Here is a 5008-nt window from a genome sequence, read left to right as displayed (position 1 = left end):
AAGTTAAATGCCGAAAGCAGAGACAAGGGACTGCATAGCGATGACGAGGAGGAGCCCCAGCTGCCGAACAATAGTGGACAGAAAGGTTTTCCCCCACAAGTGCGGATGGTGAACATGATATACGCAACCCACATCCCCAAGATGGAGCGGAAGCGTGCGCTAAGGGACGTATACGCGATGGAGCCAGTCGCCCCAAAGTTCAACCCATGGACTTCCTGCCCGATCACTTTTGATCGAAGGGACCACCCCACTAGCATCCGTCATGGCATATTGGCCGCATTGGTTCTAGACCCAATTATTGACGGATTTCACCTCACTAGAGTCCTTATGGACGGCGGCAGCAGCCTGAACCTGCTTTACCAGGATACAGTGCGGAAAATTGGCATCGATCCCTCGAGGATTAAACCCACTAAAACGACCTTTAAAGGCGTCATACCAGGTGTAGAGGCCAACTGTACAGGCTCAGTTACACTTGAAGTGGTCTTCGGATCTCCGGATAATTTCCAAAGCGAGGAGTTAATCTTCGACATAGTCCCGTTCCGCAGTGGCTATCACACACTGCTCAGGCGAACCGCATTTGCCATGTTCAATGCAGTTCCGCACTATGCATACCTTAAGCTCAAGATGCCAGGCCCTCGAGGAGTCATTCCGGTCAATGGAAACACCGAACGCTCTCTCCGAATGGAGGAGCATACGGCAGCTCTCGCAGCGGAAGTACAAAGCAGCCTCTCAAGGCAATTCTCCAGTCCGGCCATGAAACGTCCAGACAGTGCCAAGCGCGCCCGGAGGAACCCACAACAAGACCACCGGCATGTTCCGAGCAAGTGTAGCAATGCGGCCCCAACCCCAGCCCTCGCGAACTTGCGAAACCAGTGTTGCGCGTACATAACTATGCTCTAGAAATACCATGGGCATATGGGGGAGGGGCACCATCACGGCACGCCCGAAACGCGGCTCAAACCACACTAGGGGCTGCCGATTTCTTAATTTTCTCTTATTTTCAGGATCCCATTCTTCGGAAGGCTTGTCCGGCAGTACAATTGCCGCACAAACGATACAAAAACCAGGGGAGCAGAAAGCTACGCCGGACTATGGAACTCTAAGGTGGTCTCTATAACGAGCAGTATACCTGTTTCACATACCATTCCGCAGCTCGCCCCTGGAAAGGACATGTTAAATAGTCCCATATTTTGCTTATTGCACTAGTTGTATCGTTCTGCTTTGATCGCAGCTTTTTTTTAAAACAGTGCATAGCTTCCGTCTATTATTGCATTACACTTTTTTACGAATATATGTTCATTAATGACATGTTGCACCCATACACTTTGGTACGGCCAATATGCCAGGGGCTTAAGTACCCCACAATACGGTGTGAGAAGTCCGAACAATTTCACAAGTGCGGCACCCTAAACTTATAGCATTATATGCATCGGCTCCGAATCATGTCTTGGGTCAATAGTTGGGTTTGCCCGGCTCCTATGTTTTGGTACCTTACGTTCCGTTATATCGGCTAAGGTAGCACTAGGAGAACTACTGCGATTGTGCCCCAGTTGTGCTGGGATAAGCACCTTAGTAGAGAAAGCTAAAACTGACCGTCATGATGAGGCGAGAGCTGGTCGCTGTTCGAGAGGTTTTCGAGTCCCTAAAGACTTATGTCGCTTAGAGCGAGGAGTCGGCTTTGTCCGGCCTAGCCGTGGATAGCGCCCCGAACTCGGTCTTCTGAACACTAGGGGCTTCGCCGAAATTTAAAATTATAGAATTCTATGGCTACGTAAGAGTGTTCAAGCATTATAGTCCGATTGCCTTGTTCGTTGTGTTGAGCGCCTCCCTCGAAGGACCCAAGAATGGGAAAAAGAGCGCTCATGTTTATCCCGAACACCCAGCACTCGTGGCATGGGGGCAGAAGCCGACGACTCGCCATCTCTCAAATTTGATAAACAGCAGCATATAAGGTAATATTTTAAATTCAAAAGCATTGCTTAGCGCATATGAACAAGTTTTCAGCGTACAGGATCACAAATGCGAGTTACCCAAAAATTACATCTTTGGAGCATTCATCCGCTATAAGGCGGGCACCCTTCAGGACGCCGTCATAATACGCTTCTGGGACACGATGCTCCTTGCCCGGTGGCGGCCCGTCCTTCACCAGCCTCTCTACATCCATCTTGCCCCAGTGCACTTTAGCACGGGCAAGCGCCCTACGGGCACCTTCGATGCAGACGGAGCGCTTGATTACTTCAAGCCGTGGACAAGCATCCACCAGCAGCCTCAGCAGCCCGAAGTAGCTCCCAGGCGGAGCCTCTCCAGGCCAAAGCCGAACTATGAGGCCCTTTATGGCCTGTTCGGCCACCTTGTGGAGCTCGACCATTTGCTTCAGCTGGTTGCTCAAAGGCACCAGGTGTCTGGCCTCAATTACTAAGACCAGAACACCTTCTCCGTCGAGCTCCCCTCCTCGGCTCGGTAGTAGCCGGCGGCATCAGACGCACAGCGGGGCAAATCTGCGAATGCTCCTAGAGAGCTCCGGACTCGGGTAAGTAACAAGTAATTCACTTTCACGTGCTTGCTTTGCATAATGAATGCCTTAGCCACCGCTATCTTCTTCATCGCTTCAAGGCTTCGGCCTTGGCAGACTTCGCTCTTTCGAGGGCTGCCGCAAGCTCGGACGCTTGCGTCTTTGAGTCAAGCTCCAAACTCTCGTGTTTTTTCATGAGAGCCTGGAGCTCTTTCTGCACCTCCTCCACCCGCGCCTCCTGCTTCCCTCTCTCTGTGCGCTCCACAGCCGCTCTGTTTTCGACCTCGGACAACGCTTTCTTAAGGGTTGCCACCTCGGTCGTGGCCCCTATAATAGCACGTTGAGCCTATCATTTTTTGCAACCACATCTTCTCTATATACTTGCGCAAGGTATTACTTACCTTCCTTCTCCTCGAGTTGCCTCTTGGCATGGCCGACCTCGTTCTCGGACCGCGGGAGGTTTTGCTTCAACGTATCCACCTCCGCAGTCAATGCGGCAGAGGCCAGCAGCGAAGCCTGCATACGCATATTGACTTGATTATGTTAGACTCCTGCGAATGTTATTAGATCCTCTATTCGGCTTTTCTTTCCGAACAACGAACATAGCATCAGGGGCTACTGTCTATGCGGTAATATTTTTACATATTCTTTACTTACCTTAAAGCCTATTAGAAGGCTGGCATAGGCTTCAGTCAGTCCGCTCTTGGCGGACTGAACCTTCTGGATCACCGCACTCATAATAGTGCGGTGCTCTTCGTCGATTGAGGCGCCGTTAAGCACCTCCAGCAAATTGTCCGGTGCCTCCAGTTGGAAGGAGGTCACCGGCTCGGTAGGCTTGCTCCTCTTGGAAGGAGGCTGCCTACCGAAGTCCGGAACCGTTGAAGGTTCCGGCGCGGTGTCCGGCTCTAGGCCGGACTTGGAGCCCTTGGGGGTTCTATCCCCTTTACGCCTGGAGTCCGCGAGGTCGCCTTGCGGCGCCTCCAGGACCACCTCGTCCTGGCTTGGAACCTGTTGGGACGCCACCTCGGCATCGTCCGTAGGGTGGGGGGAGGTAGCCGTCGGAAGCGAATTCACATCCGACGAATCTAGGGAGCCGCTTGACGACTCGTCGAGCTCGGCCTTGGGCGGACTGCACAGTCATATTCGGCGTAAGGAGGAGCTGTGCAAGAAAGGAACACTATAAATTGCTCTGGTGTCCGAATACTTACGATCTCGCCAGGGGATTGGCCCTGTGCGGCCACTCCTCTCCGCCGTTGTCGGTCTTGGTGGAGTAGTCCGGAGGAAGGGTCTTCCCCTTCTTGGACCCTTCGGCCTCCCCAGTTGGGGCGGCCTTCCTTTTCTTCCCTCCCCCCGCTGGAGGGGGAGAGGTCTTTTCTTCCTCCTCCTCGTCGTCATGGGAGGAGTGCGTCTTGGAGTCGTTGGATGATGAATCCGACACCTCCTGGAGCCGGGCACTCTTTTGAGTCCCCGTGGCCTTCTTCCTGGCCTTCTTCTCCGGCACCACATAGGGTGCCGGAACCAGCAGCTTCGCCAACCGAGCGTCCGCTGGGCCTTCGGGCAAAGGAGCCAGATATTTGATCTGTCCGGACGTCTCCGCCAATCCTGTCAAAGGTAAGGGAGCTTAGATCCCGCATGGAGTCAAACTATGGAAAACTAATACCCTGTAAAAGGTAAAAACATCTTACCGCACTAGCGTGACGCTGCGTGCTGAATACGCGATCCTCGGTAGCGGATACGGGGGCCTCGGCGCCCTTGAAAAGCACCTTCCAGGCATCTTCGTACGTCATGTCGAAGAGCCTGCTCAGAGTTCGATGCTGCGCCGAGTCGAACTCCCATAGGTTGAAAGCCCGTTGTTGACACGGGAGGATCCGGCAAATGAGCATAACCTGGACTACGTTGACAAGTTTGAGCTTCTTGTCCACCAGGGTTTGGATGCATGTTTGGAGTCCGGTCAGCTCTCCTTTTTTACCCCACGACAGGCCCGTCTCTTTCCAGGAGGTGAGCTGCGTAGGGGGTCCGGACCGGAACTCAGGGGCTACGACCCATTCAGGGTCGCGCGGCTCGGTGATGTAAAACCACCCTGATTGCCACCCCTTTAGGGTCTCCATGAAGGAGCCCTTGAGCCATAGGACGTTGGGCATCTTGCCCACCATGGCGCCTCCGCACTCTGCCTGGGTGCCGCGCACCACCTTTGGCTTGACATTGAAAGTCTTGAGTCATAGGCCGAAATGGGGGCAGATGCAGAGGAAAGCCTCGCACACGACGATAAACGCCGAGATGTTGAGGACAAAGTTCAGGGCCAGATCGTGGAAATCCAGGCCATAGTAGAACATGAGCCCCCGGACAAATGGGTGGAGAGGGAAGCCCAGTCCACGGTTGAAATGGGGGAGGAGCACCACCCTCTCATGGGGCCTAGGGTTGGGGATGAGCTGCCCCTCTTCGGGAAGCCGATGCACGATGTCCTTAGACAAGTATCCGGCCTTCCTTAGTTTTTTG

The sequence above is a fragment of the Triticum urartu genome, chromosome 2A (assembly GCF_056163025.1).
Source record: "Triticum urartu cultivar PI428250 chromosome 2A, HENAU_Tu73, whole genome shotgun sequence".
Classification (NCBI taxonomy): Eukaryota; Viridiplantae; Streptophyta; class Magnoliopsida; order Poales; family Poaceae; genus Triticum; species Triticum urartu.
The sequence above is the reverse complement of the archived record's forward strand: the minus strand, read 5'-3'. Positions refer to the sequence as shown.